Raw genomic sequence first — 19,183 nt, 5'->3', positions numbered from 1 at the left:
CATGTTGCTTCCAGGTGGGGAAAGAATGAAAAGATAAACCATTTTCAACCTTATTCCCTTGCCGGTCGTGCGATCTAACTTTACAACCGACCGCACAGCAAGTACGAACCATAGCTGGTGTTATCCGTGTATTTTTCGCCCCTTTTTCGCTAGCGCTTTGTTCGGCCCAGAAACATGGCGCCTCAACCAAAAACCCTGGCCACGCCCCCTCTCGTGACATCACTCTCCAAAAGCCCTATTAGGCTAATCGTTGTGTCACTTCAATCCCTTTCCGTCAAGGATTTTTAATTTGTTGCGGATTTTTAATTTGTTGCGGTGTTTTAATTTGTTGTGGATTTTTAATTTGTTGCGGTTTTTTAATTTGTTGCGGTTTTTTAATTTGTTGCCGTTTTTTAATTTGTTGTGGTTTTTTAATTTGTTGCCGTTTTTTAATTTGTTGGGCTTTGCACTTTCCAGCCACCGTAGACTTGACTAAATGGAGCAAAGAATTGGTTAAATCTGTGCATCTCCGGCAGGTTGCGCTCTGCCCATGCATCTCTGCACACGCCCCGGCCTCGTCGTGAGCGCGCGGCTCGCGGAGCAGCATCAGCAGAGCGGGGGCGCGGATCAGATCGAAGCGGACATTCTGCAGTCATTGTTGGAGGATCGTGCGGAGTTGGACGGACTTTCGTACCGAGGTCTTCTGCAGCGTGGCCGGGTGAGTTCCGCGGGAAACCGCATGTAGCTTAGGGGCTGGTGGGGGGCAAAGGTGCGAAATGTGCGGGGGACGGCTTTGGAGAGCCGGCAGTGCATTTTCTTTTCTCCTTACTGAAAACAGGGATGGTGGAGGTGAGATGAGCTCTAGCTGCTGCTTTCGCCGTGTTACAGCGCAGTAGGTACGCGCTACCTCACGGTATGGAGGGAAAACGGTGGTCGGCGGGCTCCGACCATTAGTGGTCCAGTCTCCGCTGCAGCCGCCATGACTGAACCGCTGTGTAGCTGTCTTTGCTCCACTGGGACTAGCCCAGCTGTGTGGTACTGGTCATGCAACTTTAGTACACACACACACACACACACAAAGCAGGCCTCCGTCGCACCTTTATGTGAATGATTTCTGTAATGCTGTCGCCTACAGCAGCGCTCATATCGCCGGAGCTGCAGTGCTCTGGAATTGGAACGAAGATGATAAAAAATAATCGTCGTGTTTCATGATACTGGACGCGCTCGGGAGAAATCCTCGGATGCTTCTTGTGATGTGATGCAATGCAGACGTGCTCTAGTTTCGAGGTTAACATGTGTGTTGCTGCAGACATACAGATGGAAGCAACAACTGGGACTGGTTTTAAGTGTCCCGTGGGCATTGAGGGGAGGGGGGGGGGGCATCGATATGTAGTATGTGTGAAGAGAAGCTATGTCATCAAGGTTACTAGCGGCCAGTAAGGCCGATCTTCAGGGTGGAGCTGCATTAATGAAAAAGTCTGTAGCTTGCGTGTGCGCTTTTCACCATGAGCACTGGCAGGGGCGGATCTAAAGAAATTTTCTTAGGGCGGCATGGACATCAAATGGGGTGGCCAAATCAAAACCTTTTTACCCCCCCCCCCCCCCCCCCACACACACACATATGTAGATATTACATATGGTTAAAATGAAGTATACATATTTAGTAAGTATACAGGTTTCATATAAATATAATCTAAACGTAATTAATTTTTGTAGCCCGCATAATTAAACGTTTCAGTTACATGTGAATTTTGATTTTATGTACTGTATAGTAAGGTTGGGTGATATGTAAAAATTTTCCAACTGACAATCGTCAGTTCAATAACCAACGATAGGGGATATATTTGTGCAGACATTTTGATGGGCGAAGCAATATAATCATGCATGGACTGATTTGCGCTATTACAATGTATAAGTTGTGTTTGGAGGGAATATTTTGCCTTCTTTTCTTGTTTGTTTCAGTATTAATATAGCTACTTTTGGGATTATTTATTTATTTATTTGAGATGCACCAAAGACTTAACAATACGGCAGAGAATCTGTTTTTTTTTTTTTTAATGTTTGCTGGAAGAGACATTTTGATTTTTAAGTAACTGTTTGTTTAATTTTGTATTTGTTGTTTGGTTGAGTGTGTAAGACAAACACCGGAGCTGCCTGTAAACACGGTTATGGTGGAAAAAAGAAGCCAATTTCTCTTTGTTTCCCTCCCCACCACTGTGGGTTTTAAAAAAAAAAGAAATAAATAAAATGTTTGTTTTTTTCTGAACTAACTTTCTTTCTTTCTGTTATGAGTTTCAGTAAATGAGTCGCTGCATTTTGGTGCACTCTGTGGAGGGTGCATTTGTTCACAGCTGGAAAAGGGTGCCGTTGAAACAGCGGTATTATTTTTTCTGTTGACTTCTGTTGGCTCCTGTAAGCTTCAACCAACATTATTAGCAAACGTACTCCTGGGGAAATGATAAATAAATAAATCGCTCCTGTAAAAGTGATGGGTATAGGCTCACCCTGTTGTCAATAGTCAATATATTCGTCCAATCTCCCAACTTTACTGTATAGCCTGTATAATAAATAAATATGTAGCCTAATAAGTATAAAATCCAGAAAGCTACACAGTTGAGGTGGTTCATTCACAAACACAAGTCTAAGTTTTTTGTTGGAAAAAAATAAAATTCTTACATGCTTACACTTAAACAAACCCATATGGAAAATATGTATATAAATCTTATAAAGTTTGTATCTGTCTTGTGTGAAACTTGTATGAAAAGCATACAAGAGTGAAAACAGATATAAGATCCCTTGAAAAATTAGATAATGAAACTTGTATGTTTTGGATACTTACTAAAACAATATATGAAAGTAATGAGAAAGTGGCCACTTTCATGAGTAAATCATGTAAGCCTTATATGATTTACTTATGAAAGTGGGCACTTTCATGAGTAAATCATATAAGTTTTTACTATTTCTTTTCCATATGGGAAATGTCAGAAATTCTGCACTGTCATGACAAAGAAATTTAAACCAAATTTTTCATGCTTTGTTGAATTAAACCAGAGATTCCCAAAGTGTGGGGCCCGCCCCCTGGGGCAAAAAAAGCAAAAAAAAAAAACACGCTTGGAGACTGATGGCATAGTGGACAGGTTTTTGACGGGGCTCCCACACAAATGCAAAGCAGGAGATGAAGCATCGCCAAATATGTTTCCAAACCAACTTCCTTCCAAGCCAAAGACCAGAAAATATGGTGAAGTATATATTCCCTTTGGCTTCACCTGCACAAGTGCCAAGGTAGGTCTCCCATGCAGAATTGGTTTTCCCTGCATCGGGAGCATGCGCTGGGCTCTCCAAATCACGGAAACACAGTATCCCACATTCTTGATTTTTAGTTCACAAACACTTCTTGTAATGACTAACTTACTCCTGACATTTTGGAGATGTTAGCTCTTTATACAGTAAAGTTACAGTGGGATACAGGGGGCATTATTCTTGTAAAACAAAGGGGGACCTAGCAGAAAAAGTTAACCCACTTAGTTCCAGATTATAATTGGCCATATTTGACTGCTTTTGATTTTACATTTATATTTCACCTTTTAATGTTTTTTTGCCTTGTGTGGTATCATTGTTTTCAGCACAATCTTATGTCTGCATGTACAGTTATTTTTTCATTTCATTTCATTGTTTTTTTTTTTTTTTTTTTTGTTTTTGTACAACCATTAAAAAAAACTACTAAAACTAAAATGAGAGAACAATCAGCTGTCACAATAAGATGCCCCACAAATTATTTTTGCCAGCAAAAAAAAAAAAAAAGTTTGTCCGCCACAAGGCAGGGGAGAACACCACAGGGCCTGACAACAGGTGTATGATTCCTCCGGTTTTCCACCTGGAGACATTGTTCAGTGGAGATGGTGTCTTCCTTTGTGACGTTCATTAGTACCCTTACTGACACAAAGCAAAACAACAATCACACAACACACTAACTATGCACTCCACCCTAAACGTTACACATCTCTTTCTCTCTCTCGCCCGCTGGATCTTGCTGCCGCCACTCCCAAATCATTCCAAAACAATAAAATCCCACATGATGCCACTTTTTTTTATTTGTCGACATGATACATTTTTCCACCAATAGCAAAGAGGTGCCTTTTTTTTCTCTACTGTTTTTCACACATGACGATAGTATTCAGAAAAAGCATCGCATATATATATTAGGGAGAGAGAAAGATTGCTATGTCAGCTTAAATCGGTCATGTGCGTGTCTGCACACATCTGCTACTGTGTGTGTGTATGCCAGAACGATGGAGAGAGTATGAAGGTGCTTCCTCCTCCTCTCACCTTTCATCAGGTAGACAAGACCAGCTAGGCATCCACTGTTAATTGGCTCTGCCCTGCCAGAGTCTGTGCAGCTCCTTTTCCACTCCTCATTCCCCAACAGTTCCTCCCTTCATCATCACCTCTTATCCATACTTAACAATTCCTTCTTTACACCCTTGTCCTTTACCTGTTATGCAAGGCCTAATTGGAATACAGTGGCTGCTTTAGACTGCAGTGTGGCAGGTTTAATTATAGCTTTTTGTACATACTAAAATATATAATCTTGTATGAGATATTTCTGATATTTTGTTTGTAGATTTGTTTAAACCTGGTTATTAAGTTTGTGGGAGTGATGCAACTATAAGCCTTTTTGTCTAAACTTTGTCCCATGTGAGTGAATTACTCAGAGTAAACACTAACAGAAAACTGCAATTCAATATTCATATTTAGGACACAAAATACTTAGATTTATGTTGTGGAATGTAACATGATGAGTTCTTCTTTTGAAACGCTTTTTTTGTTTTGTTTTGTTTTTCTATGTGTGCTACAACTTGCCTTGAGGCAACAGTTGCTAAGATTTGGCCCCATTTATAAATTGAATTAAATTGAAAAAAAAAACAAAAACCCTACTATATGTATGTTTGAACAACCACATCTTATACTTACAGAGAATGGTAGGAATAATTTCCCGAAGCACTTTTTATGGTTGAGTCAGTCTGAGGAAGGAGCTCTGCTGCCTCAGAACTGTCTTGTGTAGGAGGTGTCATGAGTTGTCCATGATACAGAGGAAATACAAGTGAACTGAGCTGGAGATGTTTTGTTGTTGGATTTAAAAATTTAGAGATTTGCCTTTAAAAGATGGCAGAAATGTTTAGATTGCCTTTGTTTTCCAGGTACTTTTGATGATAATGTGGCATGTGCATATTTCATTACCTAAACCTAAACTTGTTAGATTGGTGCTGATTTAGAGTTGCATCATTTTTGCAATCAAGTGAAACAGGTTTGTAGTCATATTTATTAACAATTCAGCCTCATGACTAACATTTTCCTTTCACAATAAAGCCTAGCAGCTCTGAGCAATTTCTGACAGTGTAAAATTGCTGGATGAGGCTGGGCTTCCGATGTTAGTCGGGATTTTTTTTTTAGCAGTATACTGATAGATGTTCCAGCCTTGATGTTGTTTCTGTGTTCTTGTGGCTGCATATCAGGACTCGGGCTGCATTGCTGCAGATAATATGTGAGAGCACTTTGCAGAGCACTGTAGGACTGGCTGCAGTGGCTGATCCTCCCCACTGAGCACACTGACCTCCACATGGAAGAAAGAGAGGAGGGGGAGGAGAAGATGCAGCTATTCTCTCTATTCTTTTTGTTCTCCTTCTCTCCGAGTGCCTTGCTCCACAGGCTGGCTGCTTGGAAATGGCATTGCTGCAACCCCTCCTCCTTCTTCACTCTCCCCCTGCTTTTCCTGCATCTCTGGGGTCCCAAGAGCTTTGTGAGCGTCTGTTTGAGCCAAATGCCAGCACTCTGCATGCCCTCTCCCCCCTTCCTTCATCTTCCTGCGTGTGTATGAGAGGGAGAGAGTTGGGGGATTTCTTTGGATGCCTTCTTTATCCATGATGGGGGTTGCCTGTTGCTGTGTTCTAGTGCTTCATCCCCAGCGTTTGTGCAATTGGCGTGTGAGTAAGAGAATGGGCATGTTATTGTTCTCAGTTTCACCATAAGCTCTTTTCACACATGTACTGCAGCTCTACTGCATCCCAGTCCTTTGTCTATGACACTGTGCTTAGCACCACAAATTAGTTTAAAAAAAAAACCTGAATTTTTTTCCCCATGATCTGATGGGATGCTTACATTTAAACATACACTTCAAATAAACTGAAACATCAAGGAAATCGAGCTAAAAAGTTGGTAATCTATGTACCATCAATGTATCTTAACTCAACAACCAGCTGACATATCCTTTGAAACCTGACAGCTAAATTGCCTAGATATTTTGCCAATATTCATGTTTAAGTTGTGAGGCTTTCAGTGTGAACATATCAGAAATTGTACATCTAAATGTGTGCGTTTAGTCTAGTATTTGCTTTTTTTAATGCCACGCATATCTAGATGCACCTTGACTGGCTTCAGGTCCTGCCTGTAGCAGTTGCCACACACATCGCAAGCTGGAAGCAAAGCCTCCTCATTCATGGCAATTGTGAAACTTACTTCTCAGGACATTAGCTGTATTACCATTATTTATCCACCTTTCTGCATAATAACCACTTGCTGAAATTCTGTTGCTAGAAATCAGATGAATATGGGCAATTAAATGCGTGTCCGTTTTTTTTTTTTTATCATTTCAGTAGAAAGTAAATGCCAGTTCAATTCACTGATGCTAACTAAGCTAGCAACTCTATGGCAGATGTACGTTATTAAGATATGAAATGCATTCTTCTTGCTTCCTCCACTTTTGTACCATTGATTCATTAATGTTGAATTCTCTTGCTGCTGCTCTATTCCCATGTCATACTGCATGACTGATAGAATTTGAAATCTGCTTCATGAGCATGTCTCTTAACAGGTACCATTTTTGGGTCCTTATACACACGCAATACGGTAATATTATGTTGAAGCACGGTACGTATTAATCTGCAAGGCTCCTGACTATGGTAGTTGTAATACTCCAACAGTCCGTCAAGCGGTGTTGCTTCATTGCTTACCAAAGTCGTACTAAAACATTTTGACAGATTTGAGTGCTGTGTAACACATAAATCTGTTCACGTTCAGTAAGCACAAATAGAATTCATACATAAGGCACACTTTTGAGGAAATGAAAGGATTTTAAGTGCACCTTATAGTCCGAAAAATACGGTACTGAAAAAGTTCTTGTGCTTAAAGTGCTTCGCTGAACTGAAATTTAAACTTAAAATATCTCAAGATATATAAAATAAAAAGAAAGTCAAAATTAAAAGTGCCTCAAAGGCTTTGAACTGAACATCTCAATATCTGATTGGTTTAGACCACGATATGGGCATAATGGCTCCCAGGGCTCACAAAATTTCAAAATCCCTGGTACCCCTTCGGGCAGGAACTCCAAGATCTAGGACATTTGCTTTTTGAAGTTTGCAAAGACTGCTAAATATTGCCAATGGTAGTTCACTCTTTGTAACATAGTACGCTGTTCTAAACAGATTTTTCAGGACTTCTTGTTGTGCTTGGTTTATTTTTAGTATGTTTTTTGCAATTGGTGTTTGTTCTGGGAAAGATACTGCAGACTGAGCAATAATGCATTTTTGCATTTCTCATGGGTTCTGATGGGGGGTCTTTCACACACGGCAGAACATTAAATGTTATTATGTTATTTAGCTTACTATATTCCAACCACAGAAATTCTTTTGACCATGAAACCAAAAAAGCTGCGCTTTCTTTTTGCCTCATACTCTGATTTGTCTTAACTTACCACGTTTTGTGGTAGGCTTTTCTTTGGCTGTCCCTTCTTCACCCTGACCTGTCTTATTTGGCTCTGCAGAACTAAAATTCCTGCGTAAATCCATCTTCATTTACACACGTACTTACATAACGGTCAGCGATTCTCTGCGCAATTAACCTCTATGACATGTTTAAGCTTGCTGTGGGAGATTTCACTTGTCATGTTTGAATAGTAAGCTAACGATTGATAAGACGATGCCAAAGGAATTAGTGCGCAATTAATCTGTCACTCACCAATCAGTACTGCTGATCTCTATACACAGTTCGTGCGATCGCAAAGTGAAAGTGAAAGCAAAAAACAAGTCCAAATTCAAACGCGATTTCAAATGTCACATATTGACAGTGGTTCATCGATGCCAATGACATAATTACCCAGCTACATTTGCGAAAGAATGCAAAAGCATTGACATATATTTTTCCTTCCTACGATAGCTCGACGGGCAGGACTGAGATGGATTTTTGTAGCCCGACTGGAAAAATCGCTAGCCCGACGTCCCGGGCAATTTTGTGAGCCCTGGTGTCTGTTGTTAACCACACAGAGACTTTAAGAGTTGCAGAGTCTTTTTTGTTTGTTTGTTTTTTTCACTCGAATGGCTGGTCGCAGCGGTGCGGCCTAGGATCTTTTTTGGCGGAACATTGGCAGAATGTGCAGGTGTCGCCATGCACTATTGGATTATTGTGGGAAAGCCTTCCTTCGTCATTTCCCTTTTCTGCCGACTGTGCAGAGACACTTGCATGACACAGAAATCAATCGAACAGCAGCAGCACGGAGTCGGTGCTGCGGCGCTTCAGCAGCACAGTTAGGCCATGATAGGGCATAATGTTGTCTGCTGTTGGCCACACATAGACTTTCAGAGTTGCATAGACTTTTTTTTTTCGCATGGTGCGACCTTTTTTTTAGTCGCACCATTGAGAAATTAGGTTGCATTTGGGACCAAATTGGGGAGTTAGTCAGTAGGGGAACAATTGTAATGGCTTAATGTGGGGAAAAGTATCATAACTCACAATAATTTCTATTTAGAGCCCCAGGAGATTTTCGTAGTGTACAGGTTGTGATCAGTTGATCTGCTGCTGTTTGTGGATTTCTGAATTTAACAAGATGTAAGGTGGTGTTTAATGAGTTCTCCTTCCTGATTTTCATCCTCAACACTGACAGTACACTGTTTATGTTTTTATATTAGACAGTACACAGCAAATCCAGCATGTCCAAATTAACACTGTCAGATTAGATTTCAACACTATTAAAGTGTCTATATGGGTCCACACCAGAGAGTGTTAATTTAACTCTTTTTGGAGAGTTGGTACGTTAACTCTGATTTAGTGTTAAACACCAAATCTGTCTGGAGTTGAAAAATTAACACTTACTAATGCTAACTAGGTGTTAAGAGTTTATATATTAACTCTCAAAGAGTATTTTAGTTTAACTACGTAAGAGTTATCTTCTAATTAATTCTAAAAAGCGGGAATTTTACTGTTCTGAACTTCTAGAAATTTATTTTGGAAATAAACATTTACTAAAAAGACGCAATGGTTTTTGAAAAACATTTATTCTGAACTGTGCACCACAATTTCAAAACATTTTCTGAAAGATGTAACAGTGTACATGTTCTCACTTTCATTAGAATTTTGTTTATCAAAAGGTCTGACATAGGTGAGCTGGTAAATGCAAATAACAGCATTCTCATCACTTATTTCTTCAATACAATATGCATGTCCTTCATTCATCACTTTTTGGAACTTCAACGCACTTCTGCTCTCCCCCATATTCCATCTTCACAAGCATATCCTATGTGGAGATTGAATAAAAATTAGTTGATACTAATTAATGGCACAAATATTTCGGTAATCAATTGCAGCACAGTAAAAAAAAAAAAAGGAATCCTTTTTGAGACATTACTTGTGTAAAGTATTTTCCCAAAAGACAAGGACACAGGCAACAGGTAATACTGAACTAAATGTAAAACCTCAACCTTTTTCATTTTTACCTAAACCGTGTGCACAAAACTCTGGAGGGATCTAAATGCTAACGTAGAACCCAGTCAGGACATCTGCTACTGCTGTTTGCTCTTTTTTTTTTGTTTTGTGCAATTTTCCATGTTTTTTTAAAAAATTTTTTTTTTTATAGCGCATTGTGTTCTGCGTCTTGATTGGCTGTAGACCACAGTACAGAGTGCGTTCAGCTTGTCAAATTTACATAAATATTCAATCGCTCGCTAGCAATGTGACTCTGAAGTTCTTAGTTTTTAATAGTGATGTGCGGATCAATACTGAAATATCAATTCCTCTGATACCTCTGATCAATACTTTAGTAATTTAGGCTAAATTTGTAGTTTATCATTAACAGGAACACAGTGGAAAGAACTTATTTCATTCGGATTGTCTACATTGGAAGGAACTACTTTCTCTTCCGCCTTTCATAGTCATGTGCGAAATACAGCTGTATAAATGTGTCGCAGCCCCTTGGCGTGCACACTCACAACAATGGCTAAGCGTAATTGGAGTTATGTGTGGACGTATTTTACATCCACAAACAGCTGAGACGTGGTTTGCGATACATGTGGCAAGAAAGTGAGGTGTTGTGGCAACACCACAAATTTGTCAAACACCCCAGAGTAAATCGTATCACAGAATATGACGAGCGTATGTTGAGGCGAACTGAAGAGTAGGAGTGGACAGGGACAGGTGCTGCTAGGGCGAGACAGACGTCTCTCACGGAGTCCTTTAGTGCTGCAGGCAGGCAAGGTGTTCAAATAGCGCACAATTCAGCTTTCTTGTTTCTACATGATGAATTCTGCATTATTAAGTGATAAGAACAAGTAATCATTATGACACTATAATTTGAGATACAATAAATAAAATACGTTTTTGTACAAAGTATCGGCATCGGATCAGTATCGTAGATACCACCCTGAATTTTACTTGGTATCGGATCGGATAGGAAATCAGTGGTATCGCACATCACTAGTTTTTAAGTTGTATCCCCAACAAACACAACAATGTCGACAAAACGTTTTGCACCGTCAAAGGCAACCGTGGGTACCTTTGGTTTCATTCTATAATACTGGACTTATTTTTCTACGAAGGCTTGAACCTGAAAGTGTTTAAACAAGAGAGAAAAGTGTGAAAATCTTCTGGCCTGTCTGAGAAAAATGTATAAAGTGTGTAGTGAGGGGTTTTACAGCCTTAAAACATCTGTAATAATTGTAAAACATAAAGTTGGCTGCAGTTGGCTATTTCACCTATTGCGGGTTATTTTTAGAACGTAACTACCATGACAAACGAGGGACCACTCTATACAGTTGGTATGAAGGTGGAATTCATTCAATGGATCTAAGCATTATCAGCTAAAAATCATATGAATCTCTGTTACAATTGATGTAACCTCTGACCTTGAAACCACAGCCACTGCACTAGTCACACACAATCTAACCTGTTTATCCTGCATTAACCTGCAGAGTATTTTTATGCAGCCTTTAAATAGAGATCCGTGATCTAAGTGATCTAAGCAAACTGAGTTAGTTTACCTCAGTTTATTTTGCAGCATGTTTCACAATATGAAAAGACATAATGTCACAAGTACAGACCTAATATCTAATTTAGAAACATGAGGAGTTACATCTAAGCTTTAAATGTCCAGTTTATCAAATACCACTGAGCAGTCCTTACCTTTAAATCTAACCGCTCGTCTTGCTCTCCGCCTTTCTTATCTTTCTCTATCTCTGAGTGAAGTGAGCTCTCTTTCTTTTCTTTCCCTGTAAAATACAGCAGCTGGGCCAACACACTGTGTGACAAACTGCACACAAAATTTGGCACACATCATCTCTTTTTATGCAGCATCCTCTGGTGATTAATACATGAACAGGATTACCATTTATGCCTTACTGTTTAGGCTAAAATTGGTGTAATGTTTGGAAGCTCGCAGTGAAAAAACAATAACTTAACCTAAATGCATTAAAGTAAAAGTAACAAGCTCATTGTGAAAATGTAGGAGCAGAAAGTACAGGTCACGGTGGTTAGCACTGTTGCCGCACAGTTGTTGGGTATATGTTGTTGTTTCTGTGGCAGTGGCTGTATAAAGCTGCTGTTTTTAAAAAATCCAACAAACTTTTTAGATCCAGTTTTTACAAAAACTTAAATCAGAGTGAAAATTGTCTGTGGAAATTTAAAAAATATTGTTTTAATTCACCAGTGTGAGATACATGAATTTGCAAAAGTCTCTTTTTCTAATTGTAGCATTGTACTGAACATTCAGACTGCAGCTTTAGTGGGCACTGTCCGTTGATTCCACTTGTCTGCACTGGTCACATCTAATTAAAGCTAGTTCACTGAGAATCCTTACAATAGGCTGTTGTCAGGTTTGGTTGGTCTCTGCAGACATATATTGTTCCTGAGGGTAGAGCCTCTATTTTTTGTAACACCACTTTTCACTGTTTCAGTGTTACATTTTATCTCCACTAGACTGCATAGGAGTAATTTCAGGACTCTATTCTCCAGTTAAAATTGAAATAATATTATTTCTAACTATTAAATTCACAATTTTTTCCACCCAGGACCTTCAGTATTTAAATGGTGTTACAGTGGCATCAAATTATTGCATTACATATATTTTACCCTTCTGAGGATGGTTCTTTTGCTGTGCAAATAGTTAAATATTTGAAAAGAAATACCGTATTTCCCGGACTACAAAGCGCACCTGAATATTAGCTGCACAAGCTAAAATCAGGGGAAAATCCTGTTTTGTACATACATTAGCCGCACCTGACTAAAAGCCGCAGGTGTTTCAATGTTGACTTATCATATGTAAGAGAATATGCACAAAGGGAATTGTCAGGAAAGAGATGGCTGTTTGGAGACACACCCCTTTTATTAATATTTTGAAAAACAAGTTATGGGTACATATTTGCATAACTTTTTAGGTATATGTACAAGTAGCGGTAATTACAAGTACCAAACATGTACTGTGCTTCATAAATGAGTAACAAATGTAGTACATAACAATAACCTACAGCACACCAGAAAAATAGATTCGGACTACCTTTTAGGCTCAGGTGCAGTGACAGGGCTTTAACAAAAAGAAAAGTCAGTCATTCACCACCATCTTCCTGCGCACTAAAACCACCAAAGTCCTCTTCTCCAGTGTCGGATACGAACAGGCTCAGGATGGCTACGTCATCCACTCTCAGCTTCTTTCCTTCGTTGTCACTTTCAAAACCAAACAAATCCTCGTTGTCAGTGTCAGAGTCGAACACCCTCAGAAGGGGTCCAGCCCTTCGAAATCCGTTGGTGATCATGGATGTTTTCACACTTTTCCACGCTGTCAGATTCCACCGGTGGAGTTGAGCATAACTTGCTTTTCGCAAGTTTATCGCCGCTCATCATCCACGCCTCCCGCTGAACGCGTAGCACTACTTTGAAGTTTGTTTTTCGCGCCACTTGTACGGCACTATGTTGCCTGGCGGATGGACATGTGACCAACATACCACTCTTGAACCCCGATACTGTGTATCTGATCACATGCCCTTCTGCTAGGCAACGTAGTGCCGTACAACAGCGGAACAAACAAAACAAATCGTCTTACGATATGACAAAAATCATGGACAATCCATAGAAAAGCCGCACCTGACTAAAAGCCGCAGGGTTCAAAGCTTGTGCAAAAAGTAGCGGCTTATAGCCCGACAATTACGGTAATTAAATAAATACATAAAAAAATATGGAAAACCTTGGACACTGCTAAAGAACTTGACTCACCATTGACTGTTGGAGAAATCATTGTTGCCATGAGAATAAATATCGCATTTTGGGCAGATTCCCTGTTGAATTCTTTAAAAGAAATTCAGGATAAACTGTCCCCATTACTGCTTGTGGTATATAAGGAATCATTGCATCATGGCACTCTACCCTACTCTAATGCAAGCCTCAGTAAATCTCATCTTAAAAAAAAAGATAGGAGCTGCAAAGATTTGAATCCTTACAGACCTCTTCTTAATAAATGTGGATGCTAAGATCCTTGCTAAGCTTTCCCACATTGTCTGCAAAATATTATACCAACTATTGTTTCATAGGAGCAAGCTGGATTTGTTAAGGGTAGACAACGATTTTTAAAAAATCTATTTTCATTCACTTATTAAGTCATTACATACAAATACCCTTGTACTGGGCCACACTCAGAAGGTGTGGAGCATTATTAGGATATTAATCCTTTAAAAAAATAATTTTTTAAAATTCTTTTTAAAATAAAAAAAACAGTTAAAATGGCACAACAAACACAATATGAAAACATTTTCACATGCACATCAACTGTTTCTGAGAAACTCTTAAACTAAACAGCATAATGGAATTTTAATATAATGGGTTAGGGTTATGTTAGCACTGCTCATAGTGATTAAAAAAAAAAAAAAGAACAGCAAGTAGCTTTTCTTTGGGACTGAATAAGTGGGCAGTTGACCTAATTCAATTTCCTAATGTTGATGATTGGGCCCTTGATTAATATTTGTGGCTTATAGACAGGGATTTAAATAGGCTGGAACCATCTGGAACAGCATTCCAGCACTTTCCGTTAATGAGCAATTAAACCAGAACAGAAGTGCGCATAAAGAGAGTATCAAAAAGGAAAGTCTTAAATGTAGAGAGGGTGTCTCCCAAATCTAAACTGGGAGCTGGTTCCACAGAAGAGGCCCTGAAAGCTGAAGGTTTTGCCTCCCATACTACTGCTACTTTTAAACACTCTATTCGAGCGCTTGTATGTGAGGAGCAGGATTTTATATTCAATTCCGAGTTTAAAAGGGAAGCCAGTATAGGAGAAATATGCTTTCTCTTTCTAGTCTCCGTGAGTACTCTTGCTCTTATCGATCAACTGAAGGCTTTTCAGAGATTTTAGGACATCCTGATAATAACGAATTGCAATAGTCCAATCTGGTAGGAATAAATGTTAGGCAATGATAAGAAAATGAAATATTGCGATAGAATATGGGCAAAACTTGCATGCACAGTGCCTTTGTTTTCATACACACATGGCGGAAAAAGCATGGCGGCGACGGAGAATGAGAAGAGCGAAAGCGGATCGTTGAATCCCATATGGAAAAGATATATATGAATCTTATAAAGTTTGTATCTGTCTTGTGTGAAACTTGTGTGAAAAGCATACAAGAGGGAAAACAGATATAAGATCCCTTGAAAAATTATATAATGAAACTTGTATGTTTTGGATACTTACTAAAACAATATATGAAAGTAATGAGAAAGTGGCCACTTTCATGAGTAAATCATGTAAGCCTTATATGATTTACTCATGAAAGTGGCCGCTTTCATGAGTAAATCATATAAGTTTTTACTATTTCTTTTCCATATGGGATGAAACAGATGAAACAGAATTGGTGCAAAAACTGTGCAACTTCAGTGGTGTGGAACTGATTTGGCTTTCGTTCGTCAGATACACACCAAAGCACATTTTTTGGTAGAGCATGCAAACGGCCGTCGTTATTACCGAAACGATTTTATGTGGTACATGGCACTTTCAAAAAATGTTTTAGTACAATTTTGCTAAGCTACGAAGCCACACTGCTTGATGGATTGGCTTTACGGCTACCGTAGTCGGGAGCCTCGCGGAGTAATATGTACTACTTCAACATAATATTACCGCATTGTGTGTATAACCTCTTTTTAAGTTTTGTGGATATTATACATGGTTATGCTCAGGATATGTCGGCCAGTTTCCACTGGAAATGCCTTTTGGTTAAACTGTCAGCAAGGAATTTGCATTTGCACTGTTAATTTTTTTTTATATACATTTAATGCACATAAAAAAAACAGTTCCTTGTTTAAGTGAAAATACATTGATGGTTTTTTTTTTCACTAATAAAGTTGTGGAGTTGTAAAGTATTTCACTTCGCGTCAATTACTTTGTCAGTTATATCGTTATTGCAAATTTTCAAGTATATATCGTGATAAATATTTTTGGCCATATTACCCTGCCCTAGTTGCAATGATCAATTTTCAGATTAAAATAGGGTTTAGCTTGAATAACCTGATATCGATTAATTAAACCCTGAATTGATTTTTAAATATAAATGTATTTTGCCAGAAATGCCAGAATCTCAGGTTAAAACGTTCATTTCAACAACCACCAATAACCACCAAACAACTAAAACAGCAAATGAGAAGAGGTAAACAGATTCCACAAAAAGAGGTAAACACAAAGCACGGACCCGACATCAGAATCTGTGAGATGTTGGCTTTTAGCCGTGTCTGTAGGGGCTGGTGAGTAAGAACGATTCTGATGCAGCATTGCAGGTTTGATCACTCTCCGACCAAAATTCACTGAACCAGCAGCACAATAAGATCAGACCTACACTTCACGTTTGATAAATATCATCATTAATTCCCTCTTACCTTTGCTGTTTTGCTTCCACCACGATAAAATCACACTTCCTGCACAGCTCTCTCTCTCTCTCTTAGTGATATTCAAGAACAGTTTCCAATCTCAAATCTCTTGTTTTCTGCATTATTCACTTGCTTATTGCGCACCAATCTACCATTGTGTACAGCGCTGTCGGTCGTTGTTTTTTGTGTTTGTTGTTGTTTTTCTTTTTTTCAAAAATTACCTGGGAAAAGAAAGATTCACGTCTGCTGTTCAATACTAAACCATGATACCAATTTGCAAAACGCTTAGCAGAAATCAGTGACGATACCCAGCACTACTTCATAATTAACTATAGTGTGTGAAGAGGGCTCTTCATTTACATGAACAAATTGGAGTTTGTTAGATGGATATGATTCAAACACCTGCAGTTCAATACCCTTAATACCTATGGCACGCTCCAATTGCCTCAATAAAATACTATGATCAAAAGTATCGAATGCTGCACTGAGAAACAAGGACAAGCACAGAGATGAGTCCACTGTCTACTTTCAGAGACCATGAGATCATTTGTAATCTTATCTAAAGCTGTTTCTGTACTGTGATGAGCTCGAAAACCTGATGGAAACTCCACAACATGACACAGTCACCCAATCGCACCTATTCACACAAGCACTTAGGGTTCTTAGTGCTTCTTAGATACCATTCATACACATTCATACTCCGATGGATGCATTGGATGCACTGTGCAAAACAACAGTGGTGGATAGAGTAGCTACAAAGTTTGCTTTTTTTTCATATCTGAGTTTGTTGATCAGGTGCTTTGATGAAGGACTACCTTTCCCAGTAAAGTTTGTAATGGTGATTAGAGAAACAGCGCTGCTGTTTTGGATGCTAGAAACACGTTTTCTTTCACTCAACTTAAGCTGACCATCTCTGTAAGGTTCTGTCTATTTGCTCTTCACAGTGTTTGAACAGACTCCGCCTGTATGTTAAATTGTGCCAGCGTCATCATTGCTGCTATTATCAGTGATGTTTAAAACTGTGGGCTTTGTGCTTAATGTTATCAATCTTTTTGTTTTTCACACTCTGCTCCTAAATACGTTTGTATTGCAGGTGATTCTTTAGTCTTATTCTGGTTTAAAAATTCACATTTACATTGTTGAACACATCTGCGTAATATAGAGTGGCGCATTAAATGAAACATCAAAGCAAAGAATGGTTGACAAGAATTTTTTGTAACTGAATTACTCGAATAGTTGCAGCCCTACTCTTATTACCACATATCCTTCACTTTGCTGTGTAAACCATTGTCACTGCACTAGACTCTTTACTAAGACTTGCCAATTTATCCTGTTTATAACATCCGTTGACGTTTTTTTTCTAATTAAATTTGCATAATTTAATGAATATTTGCAGACCTACAATAAGCTAACCTACCTAATATGAATGCACGGAAGCTTCTCAGAGTCAGTTTAATTTAAAAAAAAATTCTAATGTTATATTTTTAAGTGATAGAAAGTAGTTCTGCAAACCTTATTGAATGGTTACCAAAACTGACATCAATGTCCAAAATGATGTCATGCTTCCTGACTTGCTGACTGTGTTTCTATTTCAGTCTCTGTTGAGCGGTAAAAGTTTTGAGACATCCAGCAGTTAATGTCATCAGTGTAGGTCACTGTTACGTCCCTCTGCAGCCCCTAATCATCTCAATGTTCAGCTGGTGCTAATTGGCCACACCTAGTCAGGTGTGGATAAAAGCATACCTGAGGCAAGCTTCCCGGGGAGCTCACTTGTCTTTGCCTTGGTGGCACCAGCCATTTTAGCCGACCTGATATTCCATTTTAAGACAAAACCTCTGTTCACCTACACTCTGGTATTCGTCTCCTTTTTTATGTTGCGGCTTTGAGCCGGGTCGTAACATAAGTGGGGGCTCGTCCAGGATCTTTGGACATTTTAGTGGAGACTGAATACCAGTTTGTTTGACTTTTAAGTGGGTGAGTGAAGGTGTTCACTGTGATTGAGCAACGTCCCTTTAGTCAGTGTGTTTTAGCTGGGTGGCTGTGCTGCCCTTCCAGCGAAGCACTCGATTGTTGTTTTGCTTTGTTGTTTTAATTTGTTGTGTTTGGTGGCTATCCTGGGTGGGGGTACGCTTCAGAGTTTGGTAGGAGACTAAAGCTCTGGTCTGCTGCCTGCTCTCGAGTTCGCGTTTAAAGTTGCCTCGAGCCTGGTACACCACTGAAGACTAGACAGGTAAAGTTTTATTGTGTTTTAGTGTTTTAGGTTGGGAGTTGCTCATAGTAAACCAGTGGCACCAAACTTGGCTAGAGGTTTGAGACCATTCAATAATTATGGTCTTGTGGCTGAGGCAGGTAGACCATTTTTAAGTTGGCATAATGTGTACTGTGTGTGCATATGTCAGTGTTGATGGATGCTAATGAGATCCTTGTGAGGTGAGTGTTTTGTGCTGTGACCTTTAGTGTTGTGGGGAATATGGCTATTTTGTTGGATCACTTGTGAGTGTTGTTGGCCAGGTGATGGCAATAACACTGTGGGGTGCTGAGCCACCCTTGATGTGATCATTGTGTGGCCATAGCTCTCCATTTTGTGGTTGGTCACTAGCATGCTTGCTTTACTGAACTTTTTGGGTTGAAGTAACTTGTTGTGGTATAGGGCCACTTGTATGTGACTGTTTGTGTGGTGGAGACAACAGATCACTTGTGATTATTTGTTGCTACTTTTGGTTTTGTGTTGTAGCAGATCAGGTAATCATTTTGGGTTTGTGACTGTTGTGGCCCTTTGTGTTGGTCACATGTTACTTTTTGTGTGTTCAGTGTGGCAACTTCAGATCCTCATGTAGGGGCATCCATGCTTAAAGATGCCAACTATAATGTGAACACTGTGCTTCTGTTAGCTTTAACTTTTATTCCAGGTTTGTGGGTCAAGGACCTGAAGGCTTCAGAGGGGCTTTTAATAAATTTAGGGGTCCTAGAGGAACCCTTTTAAGGAGGAGGTGTTACGTCCCTCTGCAGCCCCTAATCATCTCAATGTTCAGCTGGTGCTAATTGGCCA

General features: G+C 39.3%; 1 protein-coding gene across 6 annotated transcripts in view; it reads left to right on the top strand.

Annotated features, from left to right (window-relative positions):
• Window positions 1–540: 540 nt before the first annotated feature.
• Window positions 541–19,183, top strand: part of fat3a (FAT atypical cadherin 3a) — a 175,588-nt gene continuing 156,945 nt past the window's right edge. For 5 of the 6 annotated variants that reach the window (XM_085184748.1, XM_085184745.1, XM_085184746.1 and 2 more), the window contains exon 1: window positions 542–697. The gene's annotated coding sequence lies outside the window, so the exon portion shown is untranslated. Of the gene's footprint in view, window positions 698–19,183 lie in introns of all 6 variants that reach the window. The other variant, XM_085184747.1, reaches the window with a different exon arrangement.

This window comes from Neolamprologus multifasciatus, chromosome 14, assembly GCF_963576455.1.
Source record: "Neolamprologus multifasciatus chromosome 14, fNeoMul1.2, whole genome shotgun sequence".
Lineage (NCBI taxonomy): Eukaryota > Metazoa > Chordata > Actinopteri > Cichliformes > Cichlidae > Neolamprologus > Neolamprologus multifasciatus.
The sequence above is the reverse complement of the archived record's forward strand: the minus strand, read 5'-3'. Positions and strand labels throughout refer to the sequence as shown.